This window comes from Trichosurus vulpecula, chromosome 7 (genome assembly GCF_011100635.1).
Source record: "Trichosurus vulpecula isolate mTriVul1 chromosome 7, mTriVul1.pri, whole genome shotgun sequence".
Classification (NCBI taxonomy): Eukaryota; Metazoa; Chordata; class Mammalia; order Diprotodontia; family Phalangeridae; genus Trichosurus; species Trichosurus vulpecula.
Window position 1 is genome coordinate 268,396,581 of NC_050579.1, and position 23,268 is coordinate 268,419,848.

General features: G+C 39.6%; 1 protein-coding gene across 1 annotated transcript in view; it reads left to right on the plus strand.

The window, feature by feature from the left end:
* The window catches only part of LOC118857997 (antigen WC1.1-like), a 75,575-nt gene that overhangs the window by 7,902 nt on the left and 44,405 nt on the right, over positions 1 to 23,268 (plus strand).

Genomic DNA, 23,268 nt, shown 5'->3' on the forward strand with positions numbered 1-23,268 from the left:
CTTGTTTATTCTCACTGCCTCTGCTCCTACTCAGGGAAACCTGAATGAAGCTGGAGAGAACCATGAAACCATGTTGAGTGGACCCACCACAATATGTTACATAATATTAACTGGGACTTCCCTGTAGCAAGTGAATCTGTCTTTGCCTCCCTAATCGATTCACTAGCCCACTTTCCACAGTGGCTTTTCCAGACTTTTTCATCTCTCCTCCAATCTCCTGTCACCTTCCCTCTCATCTTTGTCTCATATTTCACAGAAAAAATTGAAGTCATTCATCAAGAGATCCCTATTCTTTCCTTCATATATCATATTACCCAGATACTTTCTGTCACTATCTCTTCCTTCACCCCTGTCTCACAGAAAGAGATGACCCTTCTTCTTGCCAAGCCAATTCTTGTCTATTAAATACTCCCGTGCCACATATAAACATACTTGTCTCTCCAGTCTGAAAAAAAATCTCTCACTTAATCCACCCATTCATGCTAGCTATCATTCTATATTTCCCCTGCCTGCAGTGGCTAAAAACGATGTGAAGTCTCCACTATAGGTGCTTCGACTTCCTTTTGTCATTCTCATCTTAACTCTGCAATCTGACTTCAGACTTCATCATTTAACTGAAACAACTCTTTCCAAAATAATCAACCATCTTCTAATTGTCAAATCTAGTTGACTTTTCACAATCCTCATACTTTATAATCTCTCTGTAGCCATTGACACTCAATAACCATCTTCTGCTTGATTTTCTCTTCTCTCCTGTTTTCTGGTTCTCCTCCTACCTGTCTGACATGTCCTCTTCAGTCTCCTCAGGTCACCTCCACTAATCACTGATGTCCCTCAAGGACATATGCTGTATTCTCTACTCTTCACTGTCTATTCTGTCTTGCTTGAGAATCTCATTCACTCCACTGTGTTAAATTATCATCTCTCTGCAGACAATGCTCAGATTTCTCTCTCTAACCCTATGCTCCGTCCTGACCTACAGTCTCTCATCTCCTATTGGACATCTTGAACTAAATGTTCTGTAGACAATTTAAATTTAATATATCCCGCACTGAACTTATTTCTCCCTAAATCTTCCCATGTTTTTAACTTTCCTATTAGTATGGAGGACACTGCTAGACTCCTAGTCACCTAGTCCTAAGTGCCATACTCATCTGTTCTTTCCCTTTTGTCCTGCCATATGCAATCAGTTGCCAATTCCTCCTGGTGCTACTTTTGTAACATCTCTCATACATACCCCCTTCTTTCTTCTGACACTGCTATCACACTGGTGCAGTCCCATCCTCAGTACTTCGAAGAGCCTTCTGGTTGGTCACTCTGTCTCAAGTCTCTCTTCATTCCAGTCCATCCTCCACTCAGCTGTTACATTCATCTTCCTAAAGCACAGGTCTGACTGTGTCACTTCTCCATTCCAAAACAATAATTGTTGTGACTCCCTGTGACATCTGGGATCAAATATCAAATCCTCTCTTTTGAAGCCCTTCCTATCCTGCCCCCTCCTGCCTTTCTAGTCTTATAACCCTTTACTTCTCTCTCCACACTCTTCAGTTCAGTGACATCAATCTCTGTTGTTCTTTGTACAAGACCCTCTATCTCCTGATTGTGCATTTTCATTGGTTCTCCCCATCTCTATAATTCTCTCCTTCCTCTTCTCTATCTCTTGTCTTTCCTGGTTTCATTTGTTGTACTTATTCAGTCATTTCAGTCCTGTCCAAGTCTTCATGACCCTCTTTGGAGTTTTCTTGGCAAAGTGTTTTTGCCGTTTCCTTCTCCAGCTCATTTTACACGTGAGGTAATTGAGGGAAACTTCACAACTTCACAACTCAGCAGAAAATTACACGGTATCTTCTTGTTAACTATTTTTCCTATGGGATGATCATGTCTCTCCAACAAGACTTTTGAGGACTGGGCCTTTGTCTCCTCCAGCTTCTGAATTCCACAGAACCAAGAACAATCCTGCACACATGAAACTGATCCATATTAATCAACTGATTCTCCAGGGAATAGTGACATTGATCTGGAAACCATGTCTCATGAGCAACTACAAAATGGCTGGAGTAAATTTAGATCATTTGTCAGTGACAAGTCAGAAGATGAGCTATATTGTAGACATAATTAACCAATTACTTTGTGTGTGTGTGTGTGTGTGTGTGTGTGTGTGTGTGTGAGAGAGAGAGAGAGAGAGAGAGAGAGAGAGAGAGAGAGACAGACAGACAGAGACAGAGAGACAGAGAGACAGAGAGAGACAGAGATAGAGAGAAAACAAGTTATTTTCCCTAATTGTTTTGTTATTGGTAAAATAGATTAATAAGATTAAATGAAAAGAAATAAATTAAGGACTAGTGAAATAATATACTCGAAGCATTTTATGAGCATAAAGCACTAAACAAATGGAAGTCATTTTTGTGACTAGGCATCCTTAATTTGGGGTGGGCCCCAGAGCTACTGTTGGAAAGTCAGAAATTCCAAGTTGGAAATAAATGTTAAAGGCTAGGTTGCCCCAGAGTTTACATTAACCAAACACTAAGTAACCTACTGAATTAGGACAGGAGAGGTAAGAGGTGTCAGAATACACAGGAGAATTTAGTGAAAAGAAATTAGATCCCTACGAGCTGTAAGATTCACACCATTCTGCCTGAAGTCTAGACAGAGGGAATGAAGATCCTTTCATTTACTGATTTCCCAAATCAACATAGAGAGGTGACAACGCCAGAGCTGGTGCATTGGAGCAGCTGGTAAATCCTTCCTTTTCCAATCTGGGACCCAGCAGCTAAGCAAATAGAGCAAAAAATCTCATACTTCCACAGCCTTTGAGTGTCTGAGCTAACCTGCAGCAGTTACACACCGGCAAGTGAGACACAAAATTGGTAAGTGTAGATTTAATCACAAACACCACCAAGCTTAATATCACCATATAAATATCCTCCTGCTGACACTGTCCTGGATGATCAGCGTTGGAGCCAAAGTCTTGTGGGTTTCCACCTGCCATGAAATTGTGTTTGCGTCTCATACGTCTGAGGATGAATCAAGAGCTTGAGGAATCATTAAAGATTCTTCTACTTGCTGATCTGAGGGACAAATCTATCTCTGGTACTGCGGGTGGTGGGTGCTGAAATTTTGTGCTTTTTGGATTTATTATTGTCAGCTACTTGTGTGTTACTGTTTTCAATACATTCTCTATTCAGGCTTAGACAGTTAAACTTGGTGCTAGATAATCCTGAGTCTTTGTGCCTGGGTTTAAATCATGACTTTATCATGCACTAGCTGTGTGGCTGTGGTCAAGTCACTTAACCTCTTTGAATCTTTTTCCTCATTTATGTGAGATTAATAATGAAATGATGAATAATAATAATGAGAAGCATCTATGTGGCACAGTAGATAGAACCTTGTGCCTAGATTTAAGAGCACCTGAACCTAAGTTCTGGCCTAGCCTCAGATGGTTACTAGCTGTGGGAGCCTGGCAAGTCATTAATTTGTTTGCCTCTGTTTCTTCAATGGTCAAATGGGGTTCTCTCTTTTTCTGGTGAAGCAATTGAGGTTAAGTGACTTGCCCAGGGTCACACAGCTAGTAAATGTTAAGTGTCTCAGGCCAGATTTGAACTCACTTGCTCCTGACTCCTGCATCAAAGCACCACTTTGCTGCCCCCACAAAAATGAGGTTCTTAATAGCACCTGACTCACTGAGTCATTGTGAGATCATCTAAGATAAATTTGTAAAGGCCCTTAAGCAATAGGACCTGGCATATTGTGGGTAGATAATAAATGTTTTCCATTCTTCCTTACATCTTTCCCCAACAACAAGAGTCAAGAGGCTTGACTCTCTATTATTCTCTAGCGTTCAGGGTTCTTACCCCCTTTCCAGTTTAGTCCTTGGCTCACTGTCTTTTGTCCTCTAACCTTGCTTATGCTTGAAAACGTTCAATGTTATATGTTACGGTCTCTCCAAATGTCCCAAATCCCTTGAGTCATGAGCCTCCCCACTTTCCATAACCTGCTTCTTTCTAACGCATCTGATGGTTAGAGCGTGGATATCAACAATTACCCTTAACTGGGAAAACCACCGTCATAATTAAAAAGAAAATGGATTTTTAACAATTTCAAAATGATGTATTATGAACTTAACATTTAACATCAATTCAAGTCTCTCTTCTCTAATGCACCCTCTGCACAAAACAGTCTTACTAAGGTCTGAACAACTAAAACAGGCATCTGAAGCCCTCTGAAGTCTGTCCTCCACCTACTTAACTGACTTTCTTTCATATAATTTCCCTTCCTCTAAGGCTCCCCCCTCTAAGATTACTTCTGAGTACATCATTCCCCATCATTCTCATTATTTAACCAATAAATTCCGGGGTTTATTAAACTCTTTTTTTAACCTCCAGAATCCAATAAAATCCCTTCTTTGTCATTTCAGGCTCATACAAGATGAGACCATTTCTGAGTAAAGGATCTGGGTCTGGGAAGAAATAAAATTGCTCCTCATATGAGTAGGACTTGTTTTATTCTTTGTATTGGTATCCTTAGCCCCTAGCACAGTGTTGGGCACACAGTATGTACTTAATTAATATTTGTTAACTGATGGATCTTGAATGCTTTTCCTGATCCTCTGAAAGTGCTAATGCCCTCCTTCCCTTGTATTCACTTTACAAAAATATATAGATTATCAGCATTACATATCTTTCAATATTACTATCAGTATTATTGATTCAACTTCATAGATTCAGTGTTAATTCTCAGTCTGTGACCTAAGTTTTTAATATTTCTATGCCATTAACATTTCACATAGCCTTTCCTTCCTCTACTTTCCACCCAATGTCCCACTTCCTTTTGAATATCTCCTGAGGTTGGCAATTCGGGGATTTGGCCCATTCATACTCATCATCCCTTCATCAAGCATATAAAAAGCACCTTTTGTAGGTTTGTGAAAGGACAGGATTTCTGCCTCATTCAAAGTAGTTTGAATGCTCCTACACGAAAAAGTGGGATAACATTACCATGAATAGAGTGGAGAGTCAATAGCACATCACCTGAAGTGGCTGAAGGTGGTACAGACCTGACATAGAGCAACCTCCAGGAGGGAGAGAGGACATAGCAATGACGTCATCAGGAGACCCAGGAAGCCCTGCAGCCACAGAGTCATGAGCTGCTTTTCCATGCCTGTGCCCTGGCTATGGATGCTCTTTAGATAGAAGTCCTTGTAAACATCTACTCTGGCTACATGTGTTCTTCAGGTGTGATACCTGTGCATGGCCACACTTCCCACACATGATTTGTGCATTTGTGGGAGATTATGCCCCAGGTTTATGGAGGAAATGTTTGTGGCTACTTTAATTACTATTCATTATTCATCAAATGCTTTTGTGTTTTAAACTTGTCACTTCCCTTGGTTGATTAGGCAAAAATACCAAACACATTCAGGAGGTCTTCTAATCTATTATTTTGAAGACTGTAATCCTTGGGTAGTTATTTTGAGAGCCACATGATGAGAAGGAGGTGTTCCAGGTAGTACGTCTACTAATATGGTAGTTGAAAGAGAGATCTTTGACGTTCCTTCCAATTATAAAATTCTATGATTCTTCAAAGCTTATACACCTGACAGGCTCACAGAGCTGTTACTGTGTGGTTTTAATCACGGCAGATAATAAAAGTCTTACAATCCTGCTTACTTTGTCACAGCTGCTTGTCAGTTATGAGATGACTTAGATATCTGTGGATAGATTGGCTAAGTACTCCAGAATTCTCTCCCTTCCTTGAAACCTTTGCAATGATCTAGGAAACAAGGTTAATTGTGACCTATGTGGAGTGAGGGTGGGAAGGAGTATGGTGTAGAAGCAGGAAAGAGGGATTTGCTTAATTTTGTTTGGTTATGAATAATAGTTGGGAGCTGATTGATTTTCATTCTGTTTCTGTTTTCTCTAACAAAGAGAATAATTTAGGAATAGGAAAGGAGAGAAAGAACTCATTGGAAAAAATCCTGATGTTGGGGAGAAAGAAGGCAAAAGGAAAAGGGGATGACAAAGGATAAGATGGACAGATAGTGTCATGGAAGCAATGAAAATGAGCTTGGACAGACTTTGGGAGATAGTGGAGGACAGAAGAACCTGGAGTGCTGTGGTCCATGGAGTCACAAAGAGTCAGACATGACTGAACAACGCCAACGAAGGAAAGGACAGAACAAAAAGGGCTGAGAGATGATACCTGCTATACATATATACATAAATACGTGTGTGTATATGTATATCTGTGTACATGTAGATGTATATTAATATGGGACAGCTAGGTGGTGAAGTGGATAGAATGCCGTGTCTGAAGTCAGGAAGACTCAAGTTCCTCAGTTCAAATCTGACCTGAGACACTTACTAGTTGTGTGAACCTGGGCAAATCACTTTACCTTGCTTGCCTCAGTTTCTCATCTGTAAAATGAGCAGGAGAAGAATATGAAAAACCGCTCTAGTATCTGTGCCAAAAAATCCCAATGGGGTCATGAGGAGTCAGACATGACTGAACCACCCCCAACAATGTATTAATGCATACCCTACTGTAATATATAACATGTCTATATATATATATATATATATATATATATATATATATATGGATTGCATGGGCACATGTCGACTATATAAAGTGATCAATGATTTTAATATGCAAAACAATTTACAAAACCGAAGTTATATAGAAACGTTTTATTACTGTTATTACTATTATTATTCTATTATCTGAGAATGACGTGGCAGTGGGGAGCTGAAGGGGAATAAGGTGCAAGTTTTGGAAGAGAGGCTGGAGCCAGATTGTGAATGGCTTCAAAAGCCAGAGAGGAGACTGCATTTGGTTCTAGATGTCATGGAGCCTCTCACACACTGGAGCGTCGTAGTTGGCACTGTAATTCCTTCCTTTGGTTCTTGTTAATGTGCATTATCCATTCCTACCGCTCCGTACCCATTTGCTCACTTAGATGGCAGAAAGATAGTACAAGAGATAGTGTGCCAGGATTGAAATCGAGAAAATTTGAGTTCAAAATTAGGCTCCATCACTTACCAGCTGTGTGACCCTGGGCAAGTCACTTAACTTCTTGGTGCCTTAGCTCTCCATCTGCGAAATGTCATTACTAATGACACCTATCTCCCAGGGATGTTGTGAAGATTCAATGAGATGCTGTTTGTAAGGACTTTGAAAATCTTGTGGTCCTCTATATAATTGTCATTATATATATAAATATATATGTATATATATATGTGTGTGTGTACATATATACATGTACACACACACACACACACACACACACATATATATATATGTGTATATATATATATATATATATATATATACATATGTATGCTGTTATCATTATTTCCACTCGTCGATAACGTCTTCCATTCCTGAGCCATATTTCACCCATTGGACAGATCTTAATCCCATCACACTTTAGTGCTAACTCTGGGGGCAAATTTACCTCCCTGCATTAGGACCTCTGGTTCATCTTGCTTGTTCCTAAATCTTTGGACATTTGTACATAGACAGTCTGTTAATTTGGCGATTTTTTTTACTATTTTTGAAGGTGTTTATCCATTTACATGAAATTCCCATGAATAAAACTTGAGTTCAATAACTTTACGTAACACTTTTTTTTCAAATTTTGGGCCCCAAAGTTAAGGTGCATTTTATATGTGAGGAAATAGGGTAAATGCAGTAAAAATTAGAAGGAATGCAGGAAACGGGGGAAATTTCCCTGATAAAGTCCTCACCAAGCATCTCTGATAAAGGCATTATTTCTCAGATATATGGAGAATTGAGTCAAACTTATAAAAATACATGTCATGCCAGAATTGATAAATGGTCAAAGGATTTGAACAGGTAGTTTCCTGACAAAAAAATCAAAGCTATCTAGTTATATGACAAAATGATCTAAATCACTATTGATAAGAGAAATACAAATTAAAAAAAAATTTCTGAGGTATCTATCACCTCACACCCATCAATATGATAAAAAAGGAAAATGTATATTGTATATTTTGCCAAAACTGGGACACTAATGCACTGCTGGTGGAATTGTGAACTGATCCAACCATTGTAGAGAGTAGATTGGAACTATGCCGAAAGGACTATAAAACTGCACACCATTTTATCCAGCAATACCAATGCTAGGTCTATAGTCCAAAGACATCCAAAAAAGGGAAAAGGGCTTATTTACAGAAAAATGTTTATGCCAGATCTTTTTGTGGTGGCTCATAATTGCAAACCAAAGGAATCCCATAAATTGGGGAATAGCTAAGCAAGTTGTGGTATATGATTGTCATGGAATATTATTGTGCTAAAAGAAATGACAAGGAGGATGACTCCAGAAAATCCTGGAAGACTTATAGGAACTGATACATAGTGAAGTGAACAGAACCAGGAGAACGCCGTACATGGTAACAGCAATATTGTTTGATGAAGAATTGTAAATGACTGAGCTATATTCAGCAATACAATGATCCAAGACAATCCCAAAGGATTAGTGAAGCATACTGTCTGCCTCCACAGAAAGAAATGGCATTGATTGCATACAGACTGAAGCATGCAATTTTTCACTTTCTTTTTCTTATTTGTTTTTTCTTTTCTTCAATCTTCTTGTACAAAATGACTAAAGTGAAAATATTTTACATAATTGCACATGTATAACCTCTAGCTGATTAATTGCTGTTTCGGAGAGAAGAGAAAGAGAGAGGAAGTGGTAGAATTTGGAGCTCAAAACTTTAAATGAAAATGTTAAAGAAAAAATTATCTGTCTAGGGGATACAATCAGATTCAATCTAACTTCTGATCACTATCTCATTATTGTTGGGGAAAGTGAAGGAGGATGTCAAGTTTTATATCCAAGGCTTGATCCCTTTCCTACCAAATACCAGTTCCACAATGAATATACATAAAACAAAGCCAAGAGACACATTAATCCAAATCAGTAGCAGAACAGAAATCAGAGAAGATATATATGTGTGTGTGTGTGTGTGTGTGTGTGTGTGTGTGTGTGTGTGTGTGTATATGGAATATAGAGTGTATATAGAGTGAAAGTTTTCCTATTGGGAGAGAAATTAACTGAGCTCAACCAAGGCAATTGTAGATCTCACCCAAGGGGAAACTCCCTGAAGACTCTACTGTAGCAAGCTGAGGACAGGGACATGGTGGAGACATACAGGTCTTCTCATGTCTTTCTAGAGTCTTTTACTTTGGTAACCAGAGGTGTGATAAGCCTCTTCCATTTTGCCCCATTGAAGCTGGAAACCAAAAAGGCTCAAAGTGACTTGAAGCTTGAAGAGTCCCAAAGAGACTGAAGAAGGCTGGAGCTCTCTAATTCTGTCCTGCCTCTCGTGTACAGCAGAGCCTTCATCTCCACTAAGAAGGAGAGGCCCAAGCAGGTGGGCTTTGGGAAAGGGGTTACATATAAATAACTAAACTGAGATTAAGAAATATTGCCCATGGTCTCACATCTAGCATACACTGAAACCCAGGTTTGCCACTGCTCTCTGCACTACCTTATACTATAGAGTAAATGAATAAATGGTCACTGATTAATCACTTTACATCTACCAGATATTTTCTAGTCACAGGAGATAGAAATGCAAAACATAAAAGGGTTCAATTTCTACTAATAAGAGAGAACACACATATAAGAGTGGGGACCAAGGAGGTGTATTTTGGTGAAAGAAGTCACTGGGATAGTGAGCAGAGTCACAACAATTAGTATAAAAGAGGAGCCCAGACAAGGTGGAAGAAAAATTTAGAAATGAGGGAAAGTTTCATGGAAGAGAGACCTGAGGTGGGTCTGGAAGGAAGAGCAGGAATTCAAGAAACAGAAATATGAGGGAGGAAGTTCCAGGTCTAGAGAATAACCTATGCCAGCACTCATAAGAAACTGAGAAGGCAGAATAGGATGTACCATATCTAATCACTTTCCCCCCTCCCCCACACAACACCCATGAGAATACATGTCTGAGTGTGCACACACTTGCCAGTAATTCACTTCAATAGATATTCATCCACTTTCAATGTTTTATTTTATTTATTCAAGAATTTTATTTTTTTGCGGGGGGGAAGGCAAGGCAACTGGAGTTAAGTGATTTGCCCAAGGTCACACAGCTATTAAGTGTTCAGTGTCTGAGGCCAGATTTGAACTCCAGGGCCAGTGTTCTATTCACTGTGCCACCTAGGTGCCCCTGGTACCAGAATTCGATGAACCAGATGAACCAGAATTCACTGTCCCAGGAATTGTCTAAGCTTTCATGATGGTTAAGAAACTAATAGAAGATCCACTACTCTGTATCGTTTAGGCCTCATTGATCGACTGTCTTTGGCCTGCTCTGAGGCACCATCCCAATGCCATGCCATTTTTCTAAATGACTAAAGGAAATTTCAGATCATTTCCATGTGTCAAATTCAGGGTATGAGTCTAAGCAAGGAAAGCTACATACAAGAAGTTAGCAGAGAGATGCCCTGATCTAGTCACTCAATCCATTAGCCAAAAGGGCTTTTGTTGAGACTGTGCTAGTCTGCCCTGGGCTGACTAGCTTGGAGATCACTGTTAGTTTGTGAAATGTCCTGAAGGATTTGTATGGCCTCTGGACTGGGAGAGGAGAAATACTGATATTAGCTACTCCAAGAACTAAGTAACTTTGCTCCTACTGCTTAGGTCTGAGCTCCAATCTAGGGCTTGTGCTTTTAAGATCTGTACCAGTGAGTTTTAAGTACAAGGGCTTACACCACTCCTTTAACCAAAGTGCGTTGTGAATATTTTGCTCAAAAGATAGTTTTGAACTCCTTTCTTGGGAATTGGTCCTCCCAGCGTCTAAGGGACTGGTCAATGAGAGCCTAATTTTATAGATGATGAATCTGAGAATGAGTAATGTCACCTCATGTCTCCCCAGAATCACCAGTATGGCCACAGAGAAGTGGAGCTGGGATCTGGCCAGAGCCTGAGGAGTCCTTAAACTTCTCTAATTAGCCCCTAGTTTTATATTCCCAAAGTGACTGAATATAAGCTTCCTGTGAGTACTTAGAATTTCACAAACTTTTCTATATTTCCTGTAATGTCAAACCCTGTTCTTAGTAGGTGCTCAGTAAGGATGAATTCGGTGATTTCGTTCGTGAATTTCCTTCCCAAGGGAAAAATCTGAGGAATTTACAAGTATCTATTGTTTCCACAATGTAAATTCTTAGATGTAGTGGAAACAAGATTGCTTGGAGTCAGGAGACCTTTCTTCTGCCACTAGTGATGTGAATGTCAGAAAGTTACTTTACCGCTTTCCACCTCATTATTCTCTCTTGCCAAAAAAGAGGGGCTTGGTGGAAATTTCTCTAAGGAGTTTTCCTGCTCTGAAATGTTAAATATTTCATGGCCCTCTCCCAATCTCTCTTGGCTCCCTACTACTTCCTCCCTTTCTCACTGAGAGGAAGGACACTTATACTTTTTAGCTCTGGGATGTACAAAGATGGCATTCAGGAGACAAGACAGGGCCGGATTCCCAGTAAGAATCTTTTTGATTAAAACATCTGTTAAGCACCTTCTATGTGCCAGGGAAATGCTGGAGATACAGAGAAACTAGGGGTGGAAGGGAAACATGCCCACTGACAAGTAAAGACAAAATGTATACAGGCAGACCCAAAGTAAGTGTCTGTAGAAGGAGAGTGGCTCTAAGGATTGGGATGATCAGGAAACCAGGAGGTTTAGCTGATATAATTTGAGGTAAGATTTGAAGGGATTTGGGTATTCCAAGAGGCATTAGTAGATAAATAAAGGGAGCATTTCTAGTATGGAGGACAAACTGCAAAAGGAAGGAGATGGCAGATAGAATATTATGCATGGAAAACAGCAAAGAGTCCAGTGTGACTGCTGAGTAGGCTGAATGAGGAAGAGTGATCTGAAATCATTGTAGAAAGATAAATTGAAACTAGACTGAAAAGGCCTTCAGATGTGAAACAGATGGGTCTGTATTTTATTCAAGCGGCAAAATGGGGGAGTCGATTGAGATTTTTTCACATTAGTCATGTTCTCTTCTGTTAATGTGCAAAATTCATTTTTTTGTAAATATTCATCCATTTCACCTGGATTGTCTCATTTATTGGCATTTGACTGGGCAAGATAGCTTCTGGTAATTGCTCTAATTGTATCTTCATTGGTGGGGAATTCAACCTTTTCATTTTGAAAAAAATTGTTTTATTTAATATTTTTAGTTTTCGACATTTATTCACACAAGATTTTGAGTTACAAATTTTCTCCCCATTTCTACCATCTCCCCATCTGAAGATGGCATATATTCTGATTGCTCCTTTCCCAAGTCTGCCCTCCTTTCTGTCACCACACTCCCTGTCCCCTCCCAACCCCTTTCCACTTGCTTTCTTGTAGGGCAAGATAGATTTCTATATTCCATTGTCTGTATATCTTATTTCCCAGCTACATGTAAAAACAACTTTTTTTGAGCATTTGTTTTTAGTACTTTGAGTTCTAAATTCTCTCCTTTCTTCCCTCCCCACCCACCTTCCTTGAGAAGACAAACAATTCAACATAAGTCACACACGTATCATTATGCAAAACACTTCCATAATAGTCATGTTGTGAGAGACTAACTATGTTTCCCTCCATCCTATCCTGTCCCCCTTTATTTAATTTTCTCTCTTGCCCCTGTCCCTTTCCAAAAGTGTTTGCTTTTGATTACCTCTTTCCCCCATCTGCCCTCCCTTCCATCATCCCCTCCTCTTATCCCCTTCCCCCCTACTTTCCTATAGGGAAGATATCCAACTGAGTGTGTATGTCATTCCCTCCTTAAGTCAAATCTGATGAGAGCAAGATTCACTCATTCTCTTTCACCTGCCCCCTCTTCCTTTCCATTAGAATTACTTTTTCTTGCCACTTTTATGAGAGATAATTTACCCCATTCTATTTTTCCCTTTCTCATTTTCCCAATATATTTCTCTTTCACACCTTAATTTTATTTTCTTTTATTTTTTTACATATCATCCCTTCATATTCAACTCACTCTTTGCCCTCTGTCTACATATCTATCTATCTATTTATATCTATATATGTATATTCCATTCACCTACCCTTATTCTGAGAAAGGTCTCATGAATTACACACATCATCTTTCCATGTAGGAATGTAAACAAAACAGTTCCACTTTAGTAAGTCCCTTATGAATTCTCTTTCTTGTTTACCTTTTCATGCTTCTCTTGATTCTTGTTTTTGAAAGTCAAATTTTCTATTGAGCTCTGGTCTTTTCATTGAGAAAGCTTGAAAGTCGTCTATTTTGTTGAAAATCTATATATTGCCCTGGAGTATTATACTCAGTTTGGCCGGGTAGGTGATTCTTGGTTTTAATCCTATCTCCTCTGACCTCCAGAATATCATATTCCAAATCCTGTGATCCCTTAATGTAGAAGCTGCTAGATCTTGCATTATCCTGATTCTGTTTCCACGATAATCAAATTGTTTCTTTCTGGCTGCTTGCAATAATTTTTCCTTGACCTGGGAACTATGGAATTTGTCTACAATATTCCTGAGTGTTTTCTTTTTGGATCTTTTTCAAGAGGCAGTCTGTGGATTCTTTCAATTTCTATTTTACCCTCTGGTTCTAGAATATCAGGGCAGTTCTCCTTGATAATTTCTTGAAAGATGATGTCTAGGCTCTTTTTTTGATCATGGCTGTCAGGTAGTCCAATAATTTTTAAATTATCTCACCTGGATCTATTCTTCATGTCAGTGGTTTTTCCAAGGAGACATTTCACATTGTCTTCCATTTTTTCATTCCTTTGGTTCTGTTTTATAATTTCTTGATTTCTCAAACCATCACTCGCCTCCACTTGCTCCAATCTAATTTTTAAGGTAGTATTTTCTTTAGTGGTCTTTTGGACCTCCTTTTCCATTTGGCTAATTCTGCTTTTCAAGGCATTCTTCTCCTCATTGACTTTTTGGAGCTCATTTGGCATTTGGATTGGTCTATTTTTTAAGGTGTTATTTTTTCAGTATTTTTTGGTGCTCCTTTAGCAAGTCATTGACTTGTTTTTCATGATTTTCTTTCATCCTTCTCATTTCTCTTTCCAATTTTTCCTCTACTTCTCTTACTTGCTCTTCCAAATCCTTTTTGAGCTCTTCCGTGTCCTGAGACCAATTCATACTTTTCTTGGAGGCTTTTGATGTAGGCTCTTCGACTTTGTCTACTTCCTCTGGCTGAATGTTTTGATCTTTGTCACCAAAAAAAAAAGGATTCTTTAGTCTGAGTCCTTTTACACTGTCTGGCCATGTTCCTAGCCAACTGCTTGACCCTTGAGCATTTGTCAGGGTATGATTGCTTTTAGAGTGGAGAGTGCTTTGTCCCAAGCTCCAGGGGCCTTGCGCTGCTGTTTTCAGAGCTACTTTTACTCTATAGTCACCACAAGCTCTGCCACACCAGTGCTCCTCCTCCCCCAAGAACTGCTAACCGGGACTGCGAATCAGATCCCAGCAGGGCAAAGCAAGAGAACCCAGCTTCTGTGCCAGCAAAGCAATCCCTGCACTTCTGCTCTGATTAGCTGCTTTATTCCTCACACCTTGTGGGCCAGGGGCTCTGGAAGAAGCTGCCACTGGAGCTCTGGAAGCAGCTGTTGCAGCTTCCTGCTGCTGGTGCCATGCCACCTCCACTGCCTCTGACCCACTCATGCTTTAGGATTAGATTATTTGGTTTCCAATTAATTTTCAATCTGTTTCCATGTGCTTTTATTGAATGCAATTTTTATTCCTTATGATTTGAAAAGACCGTCTTTAATATTTTTGCTTTTCTGCATTTGGTTGTGATGTTTTTTCTCCAAAACATGGTCAATTTTTGTGTAGGTGTCATCTACTGCTGAGAAAATGTCTATCATAGTTAACTTTTCTAAAATACCATTCAACTCATTTTTTTCTTGCTTATTTTTTGTTAGATTTATTTAATTCTAAGAGGGGAAAGTTGAGGTCCCCCACTATGGTTTTGTTGTCTATCTCTTCCTATAATTCATTTAACTTTTCCTTTAGGAATTGGGATGCTATACCATTTGATGCATATACATTTAGAAGTGGTATGATTTTATTGTCCATGGTACCTTTTAAAAAGATGTAGTTTCTTTCCTTATCTCATTCAGTTACATCTATTTTGCCTTTGCCTAGTCTGAGATCATTATTGCTGCCTCTGCCTTTTTTTTTTTTTACTTCAGCTGAAACATCAGAGATTCTGCTGCAGCCTTTTATCTTTGCTCTTTTTACCATGTGACTCGGTGATTCAAGTGTGTTTTATGTAAACAACATATTGTAGGATTCTGGTTTTTAATCCACTCTGCCATCTGCTTCTATTTTATAGGTGCTTGCTCATTTTCCAGCTTATTCCTTGATGTTAATCTCTATGTTAAAGTTGGTTTCTGCTCCTATGGTGGAGGGGACATTGTCCAAAACACCACTGCTTTCCTGACCTGTACCGTGGGCTGTGAGTGACCATAATTTCTGTTTTCCTCCTTGGAACTCTGACTAACGTCCTGGTCTCCTGTGGCTGGAATTTTTACTGGTGTGATGTGGCACTCTGTATGGGTATTGCAACAGGGTCCTACACCCAGTGCCAGCCAAGGGGGTCTTGTAATCTTCTTACTAGTTGTCCAACCCTTTTATCATCTGTGGGCTGAGAGCTCCAAAAGACACTGCCATAAATTCAGTAGCCTCTAAAGCCTGCTGGTGGCTGGTGGTGGGTATGGCTAGCTACTTGCTGCCTTGTCTAAGGGCCTGGGATGTTACTTGCATGTGTAGTATGCATTGGACTGCATTCCCCTCTTACCCTTGAGACAGCATTTTCCTTTCAACCCTTTATGTTACCTTGGGCTGGAATATCATTTACGCTAGTGCTTTTGTTGATTTTGACACTCCAGAATTTATTCCAAGGCATCATTTAAAGTTGTTTGAAAGGGAATTTGGGAGAGGTTGTGTGAGTCGCTGCCTTTCCTCCACCATCTTGGCTGTGCCTCTCCAAAGGTGACCAATTCACCTTGTATAGAGCTTTTTTTTTACAAAGTCAGTAATCGTTTTTAAAGCAGGTAAGAGGTGCCAGGCACTGTACTAAGGCCTGGTGATACAAATAAGTCCCTGCCTTCATACATACACATGCACATACACATATGTGCTTACACAATTCAAAGTATAGATATATGTTTCTATATGTGGAAATACATATATGCGTGTGTGTGTATATATATGTATATATATATATATATATATATATATATATATATATATATATATATATATGAGAAAAACATTTCATCAGTGTATCTTGAATTCTCTGTATTGACACTTTTCGGAAATATACCTGAGACAACTGTACCCACGATGATGTGACTAAGGAACAAAATGAGCAGGCCCTGGGATTCTGAAGCTGCCTCCTCCAGTCTCCCATTGCCTTTGACCCCAATGGACCCTCAATGTAAACAAAAACATTTCCATAGCTTTCTCTCAGTCCTGGCCATTCCTGCTAACTTTCCTGTCAATAGTGCATCAAGACTGAGAAAAAACTTTTTACCCAGGCCTTGGAGGTGGCATTCTTTTCACCCACCTCTACCACCACCAAAGACTCCTTGCTGTTATTTACACACCGCTCCAAATTCACCTCTTCTTTTCTTGTTCTAGGTCAGTGTCCTGAGTTCTTTGGGGGATAACCTGATTCCAGGAATGGAGAGAATGATGCACCAATGTCATCTGAGGACCTGGGGTATGATGAAGCTGAGATTGATGTCCCTCAGATGTCAATTTAAGACCATCACTCACAAGCAGTCTCTTATTTTTTTTAATTTTTTTTTAAATTTATTTAACATATTTAGTTTTCAGCATTGATTTTCACAAGAGTTTGGATTACAAATTTTCTCCCCATTTCTACCCTCCCCCCCACTCCAAGATGGTGTATATTCTGGTTGCCCTGTTCCCCAGTCAGCGCTCCGCTCTGTCACCCCACTCCCCTCCCATCCCCTTTTCCCTTCCTTTCTTGTAGGGCGAGATAAATTTTTACGCCCCATTGCCTGTGTATCTTATTTTCTTGTTGCGTGCAAAAACATTTTTGTTTGTTTTTGAACATCTGTTTTTAAAACTTTGAGTTCCAAATTCTCTCCCCTCTTCCCTTCCCACCCACCCTCCCCAAGAAGTCAAGCAATTCAACATAGGCCACATGTGTATCATTATGTATAACCCTTCCACAATACTCATGTTGTGAAAGACTAACTATATTTTGCTCCTTCCCAACCCATTCCCCTTTATTGAATTTTCTCCCTTGACCCTGTCCCCTTTCGAAAGTGTTTGTTTTTGACTACCTCCACCCCCATCTGCCTTCCCCTCCACCATCCCCCCATTTTTTATCTTCTTCCCTCTTCTTTCCTGTGGGGTAAGATTCCCAATTAGGTATGTATGGTATTCCCTCCTTAGGCCAAATCTGATGAGAGCAATGTTCACTCATTCCCCCCTCATTCGCCCTCTCCCCTCCTCCCACAGAACTGCTTCCTCTTGCCACCTTTATGGGAGATAATCCATCCCATTCTATCTCTCCTCATCTCCCTCTCTCAGTATGTTCCTCTCTCATCTGTTAATTTGATTTTATTTCTTTTAGATATCTTCCCTTCATCTTCAACTCACCCTGTGTCCACTCTCTCCCTCTCTCTCTCTCTCTCTCTCTCTCTCTCTCTCTCTCTCTCTCTCTCTCTCTCTCTCTCTCTCTCCATATATATATATATATGTATATATATATGTATATATATACATACACACATAGATATATGCATACATACACATTCACCCATATATATACATAAACATATATGTATGCATATTCCCTTCAGCTACCCTAATACTGAAGTCTCATGAGTCATACACATCATCTTTCCATGTAGGAATGTCAACAAAACAGTTCACCTTTAGTAAGCCCCTTGCAATATTTTTTTCTTGTTCTTTTTCTTGATTACCTTTTCATGCTTCTCTTGATTCTTGTGTTTGAAAGTCAAATTTTCTATTCAGTTCTGGTCTTTTCACTGAGAAAGCTTGAAAGTCCTCTATTTTATTGAAAATCCATATTTTGCCTTGGAGCATATTACTCAGTTTTGCTGGGTAGGTGATTCTAGGTTTAAATCCTAGCTCCATTGACCTCCAGAATATTGTATACCAAGCCCTTCGATCACTTAATGTAGAGGCTGCCAGATCTTGGGTTATTCTGATTGGGTTTCCACAATACTCAAATTGTTTCTTTCTGGCTGCTTGCAGTATTTTCTCCTTGATCTGGGAGCTCTGGAATTTGGCAACAATGTTCCTGGGAGATTTCTTTTTGGGATCTATTTGAGGAGGTGATCGATGGATTCTTTCAATTTCTATTTTGCCCTGTGGCTCTAGAATATCAGGGCATTTCTCCTTGATAATTTCTTGAAAGATGATATCTAGGCTCTTTTTTTGATCATGGCTTTCAGGTAGTCCAATAATTTTTAAATTATCTCTCCTGGATCTATTTTCCAGGTAAGTGGTTTTTCCAATGAGATATTTCACATTATCTTCCATTTTTTCATTCCTTTCGTTCTGTTTTTTAATATCTTGATTTCTCACAAAATCACTAGCTTCCACTTGCTCCAATCTAATTTTTAAAGTAGAATTTTCTTCAGTGGTCTTTTGGACCTCCTTTTCCATTTGGTTAATGCTGCCTTTCAAGGCATTCTTCTCCTCAGTGGCTTTTTGGAACTCTTTTGCCATTTGAGTTAATCTATTTTTTAAGCTGTTGTTTTCTTCAGTGTATTTTTCGGTATTTTTTTGGGTCTCCTTTAGCAAGTCCTTGACTTGTTTTTCATGGTTTTCTCGCATGCTTCTCATTTCTCTTCCCAATTTTTCCTCTATTTCTCTAACTTGCTTTTCCAAATCCTTTTTGAGCTCTTCCATGGCCTGTGACCAGTTCATGTTTTTCTTGGAGGCTGTTGGTGTAGGCTCTTGCACTTTATTGACTTCTTTAGGCTGTATGTTTTGGTCTTCTTTGTCAGCAAAGAAAGAATGCAAAGTCTGAGACTGAATCTCGGTGCGTTTTCGCTGCCTGGCCATACTCCCAGCCAACTAACTTGACCTTTGAATTTTTCAGTGGGGTATGACTGCTTGTAGACTACAGAGTTCTATGTTGCACGTTTGGGGGGGGAGGTGCCAGCTCTGCCACACCAGCACTGCTCCTTCCCCAACCCCCAACCCTAACTGGGCTTAGATCTTCAGCAGGCCGTACACTCCTGCTCTGATCCGCCACTTAATTCCTCCCACCAGGTGGGCCTGGAGACAGACGTAACAACAGCTGTAGCTGCCCCACCTCCGCTGCCCCTGGGGCTGGAAGCCGAACTGTGAACTCCTTCTACTCCCGCAGCTTTTCCCACTAACCTTCTCCGCAGTTTTTGGTGTTTGTGGGTTAAGGAGTCTGGTAACTGCCGCAGCTCACTGATTCAGGGCGCTAGGGCCCCCTCCGCCCGGCTTCTGGTCTGGATGGTCCACCCCGTTCATGCTGGGTTCTGCCCCACTGCGTTCCCAGCTCCCAGCTCCCAGCTCCCAGCTCCGTGTGGGGTAGACCTCACCCAGAGACCGTCCAGGCTGTCCTGGGCTGGAGCCCTGCTTCCCTCTGCTGTTTTGTGGGTTCTGCCGTTCTAGAATTGGTTCAGAGCCATTTTTTTTATAGGTTTTTGGAGGGACTCGGTATGGAGCTCACACTAGTTCCCGCTTACCAGCCGCCATCTTGGCTCCGCCCCCACAAGCAGTCTCTTAATAAATGTTTATTGAATTGAATTGGAGTGTATTCAGTTTCCTATGACAGTTGAAATAGTTTTAGAATTCACCTTCCCTCAAACACTGTATCCTGAGAGGACAGGGTTGAGGGTTTTCTCTTCCCATGTGGTGAACATCTCTCCACTCTCCAGAAGTCGCCCACGAGGATGAGATTTTTGCCTCTATCAAAATATGCTTCTTTTTCAGAACCTTTAATTCTGAAATTTCCCTCTTTTATCCTTGTTCTTTTCCTATGTCCTCACTCCTAAACCCTCCTATCCCTATATCTTTTTCTCTAATCTCCTGATCTCTACCTTTTCTTCCAGTCATTTACTCACAGTATGACTTCATTTGTCTTGCTACCCTTCATCAATAAAATGTTCATCCTTCTCAACTATTCAGAAAATGTACAAGCAAAGACACTTCATGAAGAGTCCATGCATGTTCTCTGAATTGTAGAGAACAAACCTCTTCAGAGAAGCAGCTTTCCTGTTGAATTACCAGACTATATAAACCAGTCTTCTCCCCTACTTCTCCAGACATGGAGATCTTGTTTTCACTCTCAGCTGGACAGAAGACTTTGAATCCAGGATCCTAGTTCTTTTTAATTTCTTCTGCTACCTTCCATAAGAGTTTCCCTGGATTTACAGATCAGTCCATGGCCCAATTTACATCATAACTCAGGTTTTTTCTTCAACATTATACCCCTGACCTAGCTGGTGAGAGAAATGTTTATTAATATCGAACTATGGGAGTGATCCAGGCATTTTCCCTGTCCTATTTCCTTGTTTGAAGCCCAGTTTTTGAAAGACAATACTGAGCTCTCTATCAAGGCTCAGACAGTTAACGTTGATGTTGGATAATGCTGAGTCTTTGTGCCTAGGTTTAAATGATCACTCTACCATGCATTTGCTGTGTGGCTAGTTGTCTAGTTAAAGGTAATGTTGACTTCCAAGCTATAACCATCTGAGTGAGTTAGATAGAAGTAGGTTATGGAAACTGGGGAGGCTGATGACTCAGGGATTTGGGACATTTGAAGAGACAACAATATACACATTGAAGTTCTCAAGCATGAGAGAAGGGTTAGAGGAGAAAAAGATGCTGAGGCATGTACTAAAATGGGAAAGGGGGTAAATAGCCTGCAACCTAGAGAATTATACCAAATCAAATCACTTAACTTCCCTGAATGTGTTCCCTCCTTTATATAATAAGATTCTTAATGTAATGATGAATAATAATAAGTGTTAGCTAGGTGTCATAATAGATAGAACAGTGGGTCTAGTGTTAGCTGGATCTCAATCTGAGTTCAAATCTAGCCTCAGAGGTGTATTATCTGTTGGACCCCTGGCAAGTCATTTAATTGTTCCCTCATCTGTAAAATGGGGTTCTTTCTTTTTGTGAAGCAGTTGGGGTTAAGTGACTTGCCCAGGGATCTGAGGCCAGATTTGAACTCAGGTCCTCCTGACTCCAGGGTCAGTGAGTTCTTCACTCATTGCCCTCATAAAATGAGATCCTTAATAGCTCCTAACTCACAGAGGATCACCTGAGATAATATTTGTAAAGCCCGTAGCGTAGTACCAAGCATATTTTCACTATGTAATTACTTTTCTTCTGTTCTTCCCCTTCATCTTCCTCTAACAACAAAACTCAAGAGGTTTGGTATAATTCTCTAGGTTGCAGGCTATTTACCCTCTTTCCCATTTTAGTACTTGCCTCAGCATCTTTTTCTCCTCTAACCCTTCTCTTATGCTTGAGAACATCAATGTGTATGTTGTTGTCTCTTCAAATGTCCCAAATCCCTGAGTCATCAGCCTCCCCAGTTTCCATAACCTACTTCGATCTAACTCACTCAGATGGTTATAGCTTGGATATCAACATTACCTTTAACTAGACAATCTTCATAATTTAAAAGAAATATGATTTTTACATTTAAAATGATTTATTATGAACTTAATATTAATATTAAACATCAAACATCTCTAATGAACCCTATGACCAAAATAATCTTAGTAAGGTCTGAACATGTAAAACAGATTGATTGCCAAGCATTTGAAGCCCTCTGAAATCTGTCCTCCTCTTATTTAAGTGACTTTTTTCATATAATTCCTCTTCCTCTAAGGCTCCCTCCTCTAGGATTACTTCTGACCATATCATTACCCCTACTCAATAGATTCCATGGTTTAATAAATTCCTTTTTTATCTCCAAAATACAAAAAAGTCCCTTCTTTGTCATTTCAAGCTCGTACTCATGAGCAAATGAGCTGGGTCTGGGATGAAATATGATTGCTCCTGATATGAGTAGGAATTGTTTCCTTCTTTGTATTGGTATACTTAGCACATAGCACAGTGTCTGGCACACAGTATGTACTTAAGTAATATTTGCTAACTGATCTTGAGTGCTTTTCCTGATCCTCTGAAACTGCTAATGCCCTCCTTCCCTTGTATTCATTTTATATACATATATAGATTATTAGAGCATTACATATCGTTCAATATCACTTTAATATTACTTATTCAACTACATAGATTCAATGTTAATTCTCAGTCAGTGACCTAAGTTTTTAATATAACATTAATACTTCATGTATCCTTTCCTTCTTTCACTTTCCACACATTGTACCATTTCCTCTTGAATACCTCCTAATATTCAAGGTATTCAAGAGGAATATATATCAATCACTTCTTATAGGCTCAGGAAAGGTTAGGATTTTGCCTCATTCAATGACAGTGTGAATGTTCCAACATGAAAAAGTTCGATATTGTTACCACGAATGACGTGGAGAGTCATTAGAATATCACCTGATGTGGCTGAAGGTGGTACAGTGGTACAGTCGCGCCATAGAGCAAACTGCAGCCTGGAGAAAGGGCATAGCAATGACATCATCAGACCCAGGAAGCCCTGCAGTGACAGTGTCATGATTTGCTTTTCCATGCATGTGCCCTCATTACGCATATGCTTTACAGAGAAGTTCTTATAAACATCTGCTCTGAATATGTGGAAGAAAAAAGTTCAAGGATATCAAGGGAATCCATGAAAAAATGGTCTAGAACTCCAGCTGTATTATAAGGTGGCAATTATTCAAACAATCTGGTATTGGCTAAGAAATAAAGTGTTGGATTAGTGGAATAGATTGGATACAAATTTCATTATAGTAAATTATCATTATAATTTAGTATATGAAAAGCCCAAAGATCCAAGGTTTTAGAAAAAAAAACCACCTCATTATTTGACAAAAACCGCTGGGACAACTGGAAAAAAGTATGGCCAAAACTAGGTATGAACCAACATCTCTCACTGTATACCAAGATAAGGTCAAAATGGGTATATGATCATCACATAAAAGGTGTTACTGTAAGTAAATAAGAGAACATGGAATAGTTTATCTGTCAGATACATGGATAAGGGAAGAATTTGGGATCAAAGAAGATACAGAGAGGATTTACAAAATACAAAATGGATAATTTGGATTATATAAAATTTAAAAGTT